Source organism: Lepidochelys kempii, chromosome 3 (assembly GCF_965140265.1).
Source record: "Lepidochelys kempii isolate rLepKem1 chromosome 3, rLepKem1.hap2, whole genome shotgun sequence".
Classification (NCBI taxonomy): Eukaryota; Metazoa; Chordata; order Testudines; family Cheloniidae; genus Lepidochelys; species Lepidochelys kempii.
Window position 1 is genome coordinate 150,998,424 of NC_133258.1, and position 16,664 is coordinate 151,015,087.

Here is a 16,664-nt window from a genome sequence, read left to right on the forward strand (position 1 = left end):
GCTGCACTGTATCTGCCCGCTATAGACCCTGCTGGTGTGCTGTAAAAGAATCTGTTACAGTCATGTGAACGTGGTCCCCTTACAGCACACCAGCAGGGTCTATACGGGGCAGTTACAGAGCAGCTGAACATTAGGGAGGGGCACGTAGAGTGGTCTGACACACAGCTGCTTTGTTGCCACGCTGCTGTGTAGACAAGCCTTAAAAATTGCCCTAATTTTGGCAGAGGCAACAATTTTCACCCCCAAAAGTCACCTGTTGCTGATTCCAGAGATTTTCTTGCTGAAGCCTTTCTAACTGTCAAAAATCACCAAAGGTTGGGAACACTGGTTGCAGGGACGAGGGAGGAGCAGAACAGCCATACCTGTTGGTCTTGGGAGGAAACGTGCAGCTGCCCTGAGTAACTGGGCTTTTTCTGCTCCCTCTTCCCCCATTCCCTCCTGTGACAATAGTGTCAGCTCCTGATTGCTGCAGTAACTCTGGTTGGCTGCTCTTCCCCAGGAGGCCAGACAGTAGGGAAAGCAGCCAATCAGAGGGGTCTCTCTCCCAGGCAGGTCTGAAATTTGCCAGAAGGCTGGAGCCTCTCGCATCATTGGGAGCTTGACTCCAACCCCTCCTGAAATCCTGTGACTCACAAAGAAATCAGCAGAGCTGCTAGCACTGATATAGTGAAAGGCAGTGGTTTTACACACACACTTCCTTCCTGCTCTGCCTTCCTGAATGCACTGTCAATGTGGCAGCAGGAGATTGACTATGCTTTTGACACAGCCAGAGAGTTGAAAGAAATAAAAGTGGAGAACAACCAAAGTAGTCTCATGTTAGATTGCTTTATAGGTGTACAGAGGAGAAGGGCTGAACTGCAGAAGTCCACAAGCAGCTCCACAGGAAAGAGATACTTTGATTTGCACAAATATTCCCAGTACTGCTACAAATATATCAGACAATTCAAGCCACTTTTTCTACAAGCTGGGGGAAACCCAGACGTACCTGACTTCAGTACTTGAACCAAAACTAAGTAAACCAAGAAGTAGTTAGACTGATGAGACTCAGAGCTGAGAGCTAATTATCAGGGAAGGGGAATGAAAATACAGTGATTATTTGTTGTAAGACAAATGCTGCCTCAGCAGAAGTTTAAACAATCATTTTTTTAAAGTCTATGAAGCTATTGCTAAACAATAGTTTTCAACAAATCATGGTACATGATGATACATGTTAAAGTCTGTCTATTAATAAAGGATACCAGAAAATATAGTACAAAGTATAAGGAGAAAGTGAAAATTAGAATGTTTACAATGGTTTAAAGTTTTATGTTATAATTAGAGATATTAAATATAAATGTAGGGAAGCTGACAAATACTGTATAGATTCAAATATCTGGGGGCTGTGAAACATATCACATGGTAAAGACAATACTAAATATTCTAAGAAATGGGTGAAAAAAAAGAGAACCAAGAACAATCTCGTGCTCCTGGAACATCTGGGTTGTGTCAACATAGCATTTTGGAGTAAGTCTCCTAGCCTGGGTCGACAGACGTGGGCTAGCCGGGCATACAGCTGTATAGCCAGTGCTTTGAAGTCGTGACTCAGGCTGGAGCTCAGGCTCTGAAGTCCATCCTCCTCTCTAGGCTTGAGAGTCAAAGTTCCAGCCCAAGCTGCAACTTCAAAGGACTGTATATATAGCTTTATAGCTGTTTTTAGAGTGCTAGCACGAGTCTGGGAGGTTCACTCCAGAAAGCGGTGTAGACATACTCTAGGGGACTACACCACCCAATAAAACTGCTTTAAAAAAAAAAGGAGAAGGTATCAATGGCAATGCTTCAGGAAACCTAAAACAAAACAAAAATCCAACTTAAAAGGGAGTGGGCATCCCATGTGTACAGAACGTCTTTCAGTTCCCATAAGAGGAGTGTATGTATACTAATAAGAAAACAAGTGCAGGATAAGGTAGAAAGATCAAAAGAGATTTAGAGGGCTTACTGGTTTGTTGCAGGGATGTACAAGTCTGTTATACTACATGACATATGCCCCAAATGAGAAGGATACCCTTTTCTTCAATAATATTTTTTGAATGATTGCAGAGGTCCAGAACTCATAGGTAACTGTGGCAAGTCACTTAATCTGCTGTAGGATGGTCTACCAGAGAGGCAAGAAGCTCCAGGTTATTTAAAAAAAAAAAAAAAAAAGCTCAGAATACTGGAATCAGCAAATACAGAACAGGACATGATGGCTATTTGGAGGTTTGCTACACTCTATTGGGAGGGACTTCATTTTTTAACCCAATCTGCCAAAACATGTCATAGAATAGTTGCTACAGTAATACAACAAAAACAGATTTTTAAATCAAGAGCCTTCTACACAAAATCCTTAATGTAGGAATTTAAATAATACATATCTCTGACTATGCACTTATATTCATGAAAATATAGTCCAATTCAGGATGAAGACCGAGAACTGGAGATTTGGTAATATATTGCTAGAAGACAAATATTTTGTGAATAAAATGGAAAAACATATTGATGATTATATTAAGGACAATCCCTTATAGGATATATCCCAGGGAACTAGGTGGGAGGCCTTTAAAGCAGTAGCAAAGGAACATTATCTCATACAATGGTTATTTGGGGGGGGCAAGGGAGGAACCAAAGGCAAAAAACAGGCAAACTTAAAGAAACTAACTTATGGTTTGCAGAAGCAATGCAACATGACTAATAACATAGATCTGCTCCAAGAGATTAAGAATGTGAAAAGAGCATTAGAGCCACTGATAACAGAAAAACCCAGCCAGCTCTCCTATTTGCCAAAGGAAGGTTGTACCAAGGGTTGTGATGGATTCTCCATTAATTTTTAAATCAAGATTAAATGTTCTTCTAAAAGATCTGCTCTAGGAATTATTTTGGGGAAGTTCTATGGCCTGTGTTAGATGGGAGGTCAGGCTAGATGATCATAATGGTCCTTTTCTGGCCTTCGAGTCTATGAATCAAATGGGGGCACAAGTCGGGCAGATTACTAACCAGACTGATTTCTAATAGAAGACCCAGAACAGCTATGGGCTACCCAAAAAACCAACCCAAAAAACCACAACAAAAACACAAAAAAACCAACCAAACAAAAGAATTTACAAGATATTATCTAAATAATTTTCAGAAGATATATAATTAGCTGATATGTAAACACAGAATACTGTACTGCAGGATCTTAAACTGTCCAGACTCACACATAATGACAGAGAGCTACTAGGTGGCCCATCAATACAAGAAGAAATAGAGATAGCGATTTCATTATTGAAATCAGGGAGCAGTCCTGGACAAGATGGATACATCTCTGAATTCTGTGAAGTATTTAAAACATAGGTAACTCCCTCATTAGTGAGTGCACTTCAGTTTGAGGCAACAGAGTGCTTATGGGACAGCTTATCAGGCAGCTGTAGGTTTGCCACCTAAACCAAATAAGGATTTACCAGTTCCAACATCTTATAGGCCTCTCTCTTTAATAAATATAGATAGTAAGGTTCTGACTAAAATACTGGCATCCAGATTAGTGACAATATGCCTAAATTGATGAATCAAAATCAAACTGGCTTTATAAAAGGAAGAAACCCCTTAAGTAGTATAAGAAAACTTCTACAATGTGGTAAGCACTCCAGGAGCACTAATAACAAGACCTACATTCTAAGCATGGATACAGAAATGGCTCTTGACTCAGGAGAACACCCATTTCTATTCAGAATGTTGGAGAAATAAGATTTTGGGGAACACATTCAGAAGTGGATCAAGTAATCTATAGAAATCCTAATGCATGTAGCTGGCAAAATGTTGCAAAGAACTGAGCTGATACCACTTTGCAGAGCAACAAGACAAGCATGTCCCATATTACCTTTGTTACTTGTTTTGAATTATTGAACCATTATCACAAAAGATCAGAGACACTGAAAGCATTCAATGAATAGGTGTATTGGAAATAGAAAACAAAGTATCCTTTTATGTTGACAACCTTCCACTTTTTATACAAGATATACATAAAATATGGCCATTATTACAAGAAATAATTGAAGTTTGGTCAGGAATCAATGTACAGACTAAACTACTCTGAAATCAGATACTATGGCTCAGCTCCAAAAGATCCTTATAAGATGATAAATGCCTACTGAAAGTAATGGATAATAAAATTAGGTACTTGGGCATTAACGTATCACCTGTAATGGGTGAGCTGTTTAAATTAAATATTGAGCCATTAATGAAAGCTATTTACAATGACTGAGACAGGAGGACATTATTGCCATTAGAAAGACATGGGTGAGGTAATATCTTTTATTGGACCAACTTCTGTTAGCGAGAGAGACAAACTTTCGGGCTACACAGAGCTCTTCTTCAGATCTGGGGAAGGTACTCAGATTGTCTCAGCTAAATAATTTAGCATATCTGTTTGATCTTGTATTGGGACTGCCACAGCAACAATAACGCTGAATACATTATTACCATTGACATCAATTAGTAGTACTTAATGAATGTCCTGCCCAGGTTCTCTGTCCTTTCCTTATGACTCCCTAGGCGCCAACTTTCAAAAAATTTAAAACAATTATTCAAAGATTCCTATGGTCAAATTGGAAACCAAGAATCAAAACAGAGTGGCTGTAACATCCAGCTGAGATGGGAGATAGGCACTACCAGATTTCAAGAGATACTATAGCATGGCACAAATCATACAAGTACTAGAATGGATCACTAATAGAGAAAAGCCATTGTGCATACAGAGAGAATAGAAACTGGCAAACCCAATTATGTAATTATGCAGTTAAATGTATGTTAGACCCATATTCCACAATTCTGGACTCTCTGAAACATCACATGTTACTTACAACTGCAATTATTAATTAGACATATGCGGGGCACTCAACCAAAAAAACAATCTCAATAATTTCAAAAATAAGAAATAATAGTGCTTTCATACCTGGGCTAAATAAGTACTTATTAAGATGTAAGGGCAAATACCACTATAATAAGTGGAAGGAAGGTTGGAAAATCTTAAAACAAAGCAGATGTAAGCAATATATTAAAAGAAAAGTATAAGCTTATATTGCACAGATTGCTTATTTTACTTAAACAAGCTTCCAGAAAAGAAACAAAACCACCTGCATTAAAAAACATTATACAAGGGTTTGAAGTTTCAGCAATAAAGATTGTGTCTAGAGTGTATAATTTCATGGCTCTCTTTTTAAAAGACAAACTGCATAAAGCTATTAAGTTATAGTGTAGAGACTGTAAATATGAAAACAACAAAAGATTGCTGAGCTGTTCTGTCTGGTTCACAGAATGTATGTTTCTCCATTTCTGTATCATGAAAATACATATCGCCTAGATGTTTGTATAAAATGCAACACATCCAGATCCTCTTTCATGCTGGATGGTAGAAACATTTTGGAAATCCCTCCTAAAAGAAATAAAAAGCACTAGAGATAGAACTTGAACAAGACTTAAAACCATGGGTATTGGGCATTGGTCTATTAAAAAGATCTGAGCTGGGAATAAGGAAGCTACTTTTATTCTTGCTCTTTATAGGGGTGGGGAGGGGAGGGAGGGAAAACGAACAGCACTCCTAAAGCTGTGGACCCAGGCAACACTTTTTACTCTTGCTCCTGGAAAAAACTGTTAGAGGACTATTCAGTAATGAAAGACAACATATTTTGTGAGAAAAATGCCAGACAAACTTCACCCTACCCTCTCCACGCTCCAAAAGGGATAAAAGTAATAGTGTACACTGCCCAGGAAAACACCACAATAGAAATCCTGAAGTCATTGAAATGCTTTGATATGGGCACAATAATTGAGAAGGGCATACACAGAGGACATCAAAGAAGGAGGAGGATGTAATTCAGTTATGTTTTCATACTTTCTATCTTCCCCTGAAAATGGTAATCTTCACAATAAAGATTTTAAAAAGTGATTGTGACTGTTTAAATATACATATAATCAAATTATGGTTGTTTAAATACTTTGAAAAGAGGGGAAAGGGAAATGATATAACAATATATAGTCAATAAAGAATATTGTTAATTTTATAATAACTGGCTTATTGTACATGTCACAACAATGTATCAAAAATATTTTATTGTAAATGCCCAGAAATGTCAAAAGTCTTTTCCCTATCAATAAACAAATTAAATAAAATCAAGCTGACTGTGCTTTCATAGGACTTACATTATGATTAACCCACGTTTTTATTAACAACAAGGCCTGGCTTTCTCCCCAAAATACTCAGGTTTGTCACAAGGTGAATATATTATCTGACCACTAGTTGGCACTGTTACTTCACCAAAATACATAGCTTTTAAATGAAGATAGCGGAATAATATAAATAAATTAAATAAACAAACTACTTCCTCAAAGACTTTTGAGGCTTAGATTTCATTCAGCTACATCTAGGTTGAGGGATGTGTGTGTGAGCACAACTAAAATCATCCTCTTCCCCTACCAACCTGTTTCAGTCAACTAATCAACTCGAGCAGGTAGGCCAAACAGTGTTTGCTGAAGGAGAGAGGGAAACAACAGTCCCAGGTATAATTTGTCAGGAGTAGTATAGTCAAAGGCACTGAAGAGGTCAAGACCAGGCTGGGAATCCAGGCTCTGGAGATCTCTCTAGGCCAGCGAGCTTAAATGGCAGCAGTATTTTGTTTTCACTCTCAGCAGTTCATCGTGTACATTACCCTGGAGAGCTACTTTTTCCTGCCACAACCTCTCACTGCCAGAGAATACAATATTTGAATATTTGCTACTACCACCAAGATCTGCACCTGCAGCGGCTCCACCCGGGCCCGCGCCCTAGGCTTCAAGGTGCACTGCAGCGGCCCTCCTACTCGTCGCGGCGCAGCCCCCGCGGCTCTCATTGCCGGCGACGGCCGGGTATGGGCCCGACACTCCAGCACCATCCATTTTCAGGACTAGTTGATTCGGCAGCTGAGTTGTTACACACTCCTTAGTGGATTCCAACTTCCATGGCCACCATCCTGCTGTTTATATCAACTAACACCTTTTCTTCGGAATGGTGCTCGCTTATCTCTTAGGACCGACTGACCCATGTTCAACTGTTGTTCACAGGGAGTCCTTCTCCACTTTGGCCTTCAAAGTTCTACAATAGAGACTCTCATCCTGTTCTGACTCTTGTAGAGTCTGCCTATAGCTATAGGCAGATGCCACTACTTTCTCCTTTATAGAGCTTCCTCCATCCAACTCCATGGAATATGCATGATGTCTGACTTCCCCACCCTTCCCAAATCTATGTGGATCCCCAGTGGTCACTCTGAGGCACAGGACATCTGGACAAAGGCCGCGTGTCTCCATACTGGCTCCAAGCACCCATGTTAGCTCTCTGGCAGTCACACAGGACCTTATTAAAGGATGCATGTAGTGAGGCCTAAGGCTGCGTTAATTTTTTTGGTTGATTCCCTGTGAGGCTTGGAGAAAAGGACATAAAACCCCCTGGTTCTGCTGCCCCTGGCTCTTCTCCGCATACTGATCCCCTGAGAGACCCTACACAGGTTCTGGGGTAGGAGATGCCATGAGAGATCTTCCACATAAGAAGATGGACATCCAAGAGTGGAATACGCCCTCCACACCTAGTTCCTGGGGTGGAAATTTTCACCCATAAGAGTCTAACTTCTGTGACTGATCCTTTATAGTGAATATCTTAGTCCTGCTTTAAAGAAAATTCACTGTCAGACAAAATTGGGGCTAACATTTTAGTTGCATAACAATAAGCTTTCATGAAACCTAGAACCAATAGAACTGCTTTCACGATCAAAAGAAAATAAATAGAAATGGAAACAAATTTTAAAATAAAAACAAAAATATACACCCCCTGCAATATTTCCAGTACTGTAACCCTTATGGTTGTCAACCCTCCAGGATTGTCCTGGAGTCTCCAGGAATCAAAGGTTATGTCATGTGATGAAATCTCCAGGAATTCATCCAACCAAAGTTGGCAACCCTAGTAACCGTGGGCTACTGCATGAGAACCATAAACTGAAATTGACTGTAAACTAGAGTGAGCATCAGAATGGAAATCAGAAAGTTCTATATTTAAATCCTGTCTGTGCTACTGGGTCACCATGTGGCCTTGAGCAGGTCACATCACCTCTCCATGTTTCAGTTTCCCCATCTGTAAAATATCATCCACCTTGTGTGGCTCTGTTAAAATTTAACTAATTATAAAATGCTATATAAATGCTAATTATAAGCAAAAGTTGGACTGGCTTGTCTATTTTCATGACACAAACTGGAAAAATATGAAAAAAGTAAACAAACAGCATAACTGGTAGAAAAATCCTTCCATTTTAATAACCTAATTTGAAGAGTTGTTTGAAGTAGAGAAGAAATTCGTTTTTGAAGAGTGCTTTTAACCTGACAGCATCTGTTTAAGAAAGTACTTTAGGTTGATCTACAGGAACCTCATACAATTAAACTTTATGTGATTGCTTTTTACATGTATTTCATTGGCACCATTTTCAAAGATTCAAGATAGCAAAAGCTGATCCCAAAACATCCAGGGTTGTTTTAAGCTATTCACACCACTGATTGGGTAGATATTACACCAAAATGCTCTCAGTAGTTTAGTGGCCACTCTGATCATCCACTATCATCAGATCTCTTTGGGGTTGTTTTCTTTTGAAGATTCTCACCATTAAACAACTTGACGCACTGGAGGAAACAGATGTAAAGTTGCTTTAAAACATATGTAATATATAGAATAATGTCTCTTGTTTCTTCACACTGTAAAGCAACTGAAGACTGGATAACATCTCCAAGTTTGTAACAGAGATTGCCTCATGGTATTCAATTCACTTCATTATCACAATCTACAGAAAGCCTGTCCCTTATTCCACATGAAAAAAGTTTCCATTCTTTAAAGATAAATCAGATTAACAAGCTTTTAAAATTGGTAATGATGTAAGGCTTGAGGAATATCCTTCTGTGCAGCATAAACAATGACTCTGCTAATATCTCATGCCATTGAGGAAGAAAGATCACTAGCAGACCTAAGCCAAGATGCTGTGGGAAATAAATAGAAGACAACAACAGCTGGAAATATTTGGCTCCTATAGTAAGGCTTTGCAACCCTTTGGACGATGGGTTTCAAAGCCTAGTTTCATGCGAACCATGTAGTTAAAGCTTGCATGAGAAACCAAATTAGTAGCATCAATGTATGCAACTATATACTGCGGGACTTGGTTATTCTGTCACCTGAGATGAAATGTATGAAAAACAAAATCTTCCCATAAACAAGTTAGTCTCCCTATCTGTAAAATTCACAGATGACAGAGAAATGCAACTCAGCTCCAGAGTTAACGTTATATGCATGGATCTGAAATGTAGATAGCTACTATACTGCAAGAGCGTTCTTGTTCTGTTCCAATGGTTCCCAACTTTTTCCAGCATCAAATCTATTCACTCACACATTGACATGACCACATCACCACATTAAGGTGGATAAGGATAGTGAACAAAATTATTTATTATTTGTATTGTGGTAGCACCGAGGAGCCCCAGCTACAGATCAAGGCCCCATTGTGCTAGGCACAATACAAATACAAAATGAAAAGATATTACCTGTGTCAGGTCTTTGAGACAGGGACTATTTTACTTGCCTGTCAAGAAAAAACAAACAAATTTTTATCTGGAGTAAATGGGTGCATAGAATTTTGCAAGGGTGTAATCATAACAACAGTTCAAAATACATAGGCTCAAAAGTGAGAAAAATAAAGTAAAAAAAAAAAGTCCCAGTAGTTAGCAATGAATTTTCCTACCTGAGCCTAGAGCATACACACTAGCAGGCCAAAGCAAGTACTTTAACCAGTTGTCTCTATAGGAAAAAGGAACTGGTCATCACTTACTAAGATTATATAAATTGGTAGATAAGTGGATGATTACAGCTCTATGAACTATCATTGAGTTTTGCTAGGTAAAACTGAAAAGCTGAATAAAAAAAGCACCTAGAGAGGAAATGTGTAGACTAACTATTTCTGCCCCTTCCTTCTATTTTCTATGAAGGATGGTCAATCACAGTTACTCAAAGAATTTCTGCCATTATGGTTGTGTAATGCTAGGATACAACGAATATTTAAGAAATCCAGAGAATGTTCTTCTCCCATGGTATCATTTGATGAGAGACTTTCAGAAAGTTGGAGAGAGGAATAACTGAAAGAAAATAAGCTGTTTGTATTCATTTAGTACAGCATGGAAATTGGTAAGTAGTGCCCCAGACCTTTACTTGAATAAACAATTATGTGTCTCATTAAATGTTCCAAACAATAAAATAAATAGTCTTTTAAGAAGTAAATCATCTGTGTAAACAGGGAATGGGAAATGCTACTGAATTGCCAACCATTTTCTGAAGAAAAGAAAAAAGAAATGATCAAGAAATCAGCTTCTTGTGCTGTTCCAGAGATCCAAATACAAACATAACCTAGGAAGTGCATTGTAGACTCAGGATGGTGAATGGCTGTCCTGACTCCCATCTCTACATATGGAGAAATGGGTTTGTGGAACATTCTAAATAAAATTAATCAACAAGAGCCAGACACAGTAGGCCAGCTTTGGAAATGTAGCTACCAATATACTGGGCTTTTCCCTCTCTGACCATCCTCTCACACCTTCTTTTCCTCACCATGGGCAAACGGACTTCTCCTACTAAACAGAGACTGCAAAAAAACCCTGGGTATTACTTTTCTTATAAAGAAAGAGAGACAGATGCACTGACTTTCCCAGTGGAAGGGAGGTCGTGGTCATTTTGTGCTGCTGCCGCCTTCCCAAATGGAGACTTTCCACTTTGGTAGTCTTGTGTTTGGGGATGTTTTATCCTTTTAATGTCTTTACTGTAATATTGTTCAGTGCCCCAGGCATTTGCATGGTGAGGTTGGTGTCTAGAAATAAAATATTATTTTATTTTGCTTTGGGGTGGTAACATTTTACAAAAGAACTAGAGGAAACCCATGTTGCACTCATGAAGCTATCAGACAATGGGGCCAAATTCTCCCAGACCTGGTCTACACCTAAAATATATATTAACCCAGCTACACTGTTCATGGATGTGAACAATTCACACCCTGAGAGAGAGACATAATTAAGCCAATCTTAGCCCCAGTATAGACAGTGGTAGGCTGGCAGAAGAATTCTTCTGTCAACCTAGCTACCACCTCTCGAGGGAGTGGATTTACTACAGCAAAGGAAAAATCTCTTCTACTGCTGCATTAAGTGTCCATACTACTGCTGTACCACTGTAGCGCCTGTAGTGTAGACACAGACTCAGTTATATGAATGCTATCTCACTGACTTTGATGGAGTTGCACAAGCATTAAGTCAGAGGAGAGTTTGCTCCAAAGAGAAGTGCGCGAGACACTGAATCCAAGAACTAGCTGAAACTACTAAACCACCACATATGCAGCTAATCTGGGATCGGATAGTGCTTCTGAGCACCTGTTGTGCTTTTTCTGCTCCATTATGGGCCTTCAGAGATGTATGCAATATTCTGTGCCACTTTGTAAAGTCAACACTGAATGTGTGATTAGCACACAGCCTGATTAAATTGTTTCACAAGATTTAAGGATTACAAAAGTACATGACTCACTCTGTAATGGGACATTAACATTTAGTGGCTCACAATAGGAGAGATTCTTGTGGTTGCATGTAAATTGGGAGGGGGAAAAGGCAAACAAGTTAAAACTGCCAAGAGGTAATCATTTCTGCAAGCAAACAAGTGGCTATTCCCACTACAGAAGAGGGAAATATACCTTTTTTATCCCCTAGATAAAAGCACTGTTGGAACAATTCCAATTATTGCAACAATCAGCAGGCACAGCAATGATACAGTCTAGAACTGTAAAAGTGCAGAACTCTGAGATTTGTGTCACCAGTAGGATTTGTATTAGATCCTCTTTCCCCGGTTAGGGAAAATATTATGCGGGACAGCTGACTTTCTGGGTCAGTTTGCAACTGAGCTCATTCCATCTAACTACAATACACTTAAGAGGGTCGATGACAAAACACTGCTGTCTTGATTACAGTAAAGAGTTATGCAAACTAGGGGTGGTCCAATTTATCAGACCACCAAAGCAGCTTCTGGAAATGAACATGCATCTGTTTGCACAGGACAGTGAAAACCACCGGGAGAGTATGGCAGATACGGGCTCATACATACCCCAGCTCCAAAATTAAACCAAAAACCTTTTTGCATTGACATTTTGGCTCAGTGATTGATAGCTGTTTTCCCTCTTCCTGACCTTTGGTGGACAGGTGGGGGGTGATTCAGTGGGTAAGAGAAACATCATTGTTCAAAGTGTATTAAAGGAAAGCAAGAGACTCCAAAGGAGCTAGCTACCATCTCCATGGTGATCTTGAACATTGCCATGAACCTCAGTACAGGAATAAAATACAAGAGGCCAGATTCAGACCGTGTGTAAATTGGCACAACCCCATTTAAGTCAATGAGTCAGAGCCCAGAGATGCACCAATTTATATCAGCTCAGGATCTGGACAAAGATTAGAGAGTCTTGGCGGGGGGGAATCAAGGCAAACAACATACACTCCATTTTTAACAGTTGTGCGAGATGTGGAATGGAGTGTGTCTGCCTTAAAGATCCTAACTTGAATGAGACTGACTAAGGGTACATCTACACTGCAAAAAACAGGTCAAAAAAACAAAAAACAGGGCAGCTCATCTCAGAGCCTAGGTCAACTGACTTGGGCTTGCATGGATTGGGCTATGGGGCTAAAAATAGCAGTGTAGATGTTCTCACTTGGCCTAGAGGCTAAACTCTGAAACCTACCCAACTCACCTGGTTTCAGAGCCCAGGCTCCCACCTGAGTGGCAATGTCTACACTGCTTTTGTAAGCCCCATAGTTTAAGCCCTGTGAGCCCAAGTCAGTTGACCTGGGCTCTAAGACCGACTGCTGCCGGTTTTTGGTTTGGGTTTTTTTTTTTTTTTCCTTTTTTCTTTTCTTCTCTTCAGTGTAGACATACCCAGGGATGTAAAGTCACAGATGAAACAAATGTGTGACAAACAAGAAGATCTGAACAGCCAAGGAGGAAGAAAAATGTTAAGGTCATAGGAATTCCTGAAAGCACAAGAGGTAAAAACCCAGTGACATTGTTTGAATGCCCCCAGCACAACAAGATCAAAGATTGAGAGAACTCATTTTATAGGATATCAATATGCAGACTAACGACTGCCAGTTGCCAAGCTCATACACACACTTGTAGTATTGTATCCCAGTAAGGAATGAATAATTTGATTAACTGATTTCAGAGTAGCAGCCGTGTTAGTCTGTATCCGCAAAAAGAACAGGAGTACTTGTGGCACCTTAGAGACTAACAAATTTATCTGAGCATAAGCTTTCGTGAGCTCTGTAGCTCACGAAAGCTTATGCTCAGATAAATTTGTTAGTCTCTAAGGTGCCACAAGTACTCCTTTTCTTTTTTTGATTAACTGAACTGTTCATTTTTGGATTTTTGTTTTTTGTCGTTGTTGGGTAAGTATGCAAATATATAAAATGCAGGAAGCAAATTTCCTGTAAAACAACTCCACTTAACTTCAAACATATGCTGCAACTCACAAGGTTCTCCAGAGAAACATGTAGCTTTTCCACCCCTCAAAAAGATTAACAATCAGGAGCATACCAGAGACATTAAACTAAATGCAGAGAAGGGCTGGAAATAAATTTTTAGCTTTGTGTCACTCTTAAACCTCAGACACTCCCTGTTTCTGGAACCTGACAGTGCAAAGTAAAAGTGATGTGTCATAGGATGCAAAGGATTGCTTTTAAATGAATGCAGATACCTAATTGTCCACAGCCTACAGACAGGTAGTGACCCAACAGTCTCAAAGGCTCTGTTGTGGCTTTTCACCACAGCCTTATTTTGGGGATGATGCAGAACAATCCACCTGAAAGGGAGCCCTGGGAAGCATAATGCCTCTTAGAGCAAACTGGTTCACAAGTGAAGTGTGTCTGTGTTGCACCGGTTATCCCTTTCAACCCAAGTAGCCAATCATCAGGATTTTGCAAGTTGTTTCCAGTAGGAAGAGAAAAATTGTTGTTGGAGTCAGGCATTTCTTTGATGCAATCCTGTTTATTTACAAATAATATACACAAAGTCCTGTTTCTCTGAACACAGTAGGATTCATACAGCAGGAGACAGGTTCTTTGCTCACAGTTGCAAGTCTCTTTCCAGCCAACACTCCACTCAAAAGCTCTCTTTGTGAATGGTCTCTCAGCAGCATGCTATAAGTGCTTCTCTGGCTGTCCCTAAGCTTCCTTCTATGTATGCTTCTGTGGTGCTGCCTCACTATAAAACAATATCCACCCCCCCCCCAGCATTTGTATTCAGCCCCCAGACAAAACCTCCACCCACATAGCTAAGATTCCTCAATGGCCTTGCATGTGGCCTGTGTTTTGGGTGGTGGCTCCTAATGTTTCAGTTATCTGTTCTATAAAGGGGGAGGGATAGTTCAGTGGTTTGAGCATTGGCCTGCTAAACCCAGGGCTGTGAGTTCAATCCTTGAGGGGGCCATTTAGGGATCTGGGACAAAAATTGGGGATTAGTCCTGCTTTGAGCAGGCGGTTGGACTAGATGACCTCCTGAGGTGCCTTCCAATATTCTAAGATAATTGCCTTTTTACATTTATTCTGAATGAAGGGAAGTTATGACCAGAGCTGGAGAAATAACTGATTTTTTGGTTTGCTGGCAGGTCTGACCAAAAAAAAATATTTTAAAAAGATCAGTTTGACCCAAATCAAATCTAAAAAGTTACAAAAAATAATAACAGGTTTCAGAGCCATAGCTCACGAAAGCTTATGCTCAAATAAATCCGTTAGTCTCTAAGGTGCCACAAGTACTAGTTTTCTTTTTTAAAAAAATAATAATAATCTAGCAAATTGAAACAAATCCATATTGGGTCACATGAATTGACTCTGAATGGATTCTTCTGGGTGGCAGTGACTTTCCCTTTATTACTTTTAGCTCAATGGTTAGAACACTTGCCTGGAATGTGGGAGACCTCAATTCAGTTTCCCCTCTCTGCCTGATGTGGAGAAGCCATTTGAACTTGGGTTTCCCATATTTCAGGACAGTGGCCTCACCACTGGGTTAGAGAGTATTCTAGGGAGGAGCTCTCTCCATCTCTCCTGTTGAAGCTGTTCCACTTTGTAAATCATTAAATAGTCATTGTGGGAGACCCACATTCGAGACCCAGATCCAACAGCTATTTAATTATGTATACAAACTGGAACGGCTTCAACAGGAGAGCCGTCTAGTGTGGCCAGTGGAGAGTGGGCTAGGGCTATGTCCCTCCTTCCTCCCTTGGAATGGCTCATGCCCCAGGAGCACTAGCAAGGATCAGTCCCTGTTCTCAGGAGGGAGCGGGGACCATGACTGGCCATTGTGCTGGGATGCATGTGCAGGGCAGGCTTCTTGCTTCTTCTCCTTCCACTGTGCTCTTGCACAGGGGTCAACCTTCAGGCTCAAAACACTGACATGGATGGAAGTAAAGATGGGCCCAAATAAAATAAATAAATTAAATAAATAAAAATACCAACTCCAATCTTATCATTTGGAACCAACTGTAGACACAATATCTTAAGGTAGTGACATGCAATAAAACATTTAAAGGTGCTCCAAGCACATGCCAGAGTTCTCTGATGGGAATTTCCTACATTTTTATTTTTCCATTTCCTTACATTCAAATATCAAAGAATACATCTTAAGTGTACACAGCTTTGAAGAAAGCAGCCAAGCAAGGAGTTAACTATGAAAGAACACACAGCCATCTGTAATGTGACAATTACATTAAATCCTCTGAGAATTGGTCTTTTGTATCCATACTCTGTTGTGTTGTTGTTGTTGTTGTTTTTCTTACCAGCCAACAGTAATTACCAAAGGAAAAATAATTCTTGGGAAAAATTATTTTATTAATCAGTCAATGTAACATTTAACTCAGTTACAAGCTTAATGTTTTACATTGCAATACCCTGTGGTCTGTTGTGATCCAAGCGCTGGACATGTATTCCACAGGAGACTCACTCCCCTAGGACTTCTTGGGTTGGAAGAAAAGGCATTTCTCTTTGTGGATGGAGTTACTGATAGACATACAGCATTAAGGTCAAGCTCTGGCAGTTAAAAATTTGTTATTTATATTTAGAAATCAAAACAACAAAGTGCCTCTCCCTGCTGCCCTAGAGGCCCTAATGCCAATTAAAATATATATTTTTAAAGCATTAAAGACATTCCCATTCAGCAAACCCCAACAAAAATAATCAATCCAATCAAAGCAACAAACCACAGAAGTCCTCCATCATGTAGCAGAATCTATTCTCTCCCTACCCTCACCATCTCTAAATGCCAGGGTAGCAGTTGATGGCTATTTCAGACCAAGGTGGGAAGTGAACTCTAGAGTCAAAGGGTCCTCATGCAGAGTGCTCTTCAGAAAGTGCCTAGTGTTTTAAACTCAGGAGGCTCCAGCTCAAGCACCTTCACTGACTGCATCTGTGGCAGAAAGGCATTGCAAAGAGACAGTCTCCAAGGTACGCCAGTGCCAAAACCAACATCTCAAGCTCCACCTGGAAGCCAATAGATAGGCAGATCAGAGTGGGATACCCCCATCTAAGCTTCCAAATCAATTTAA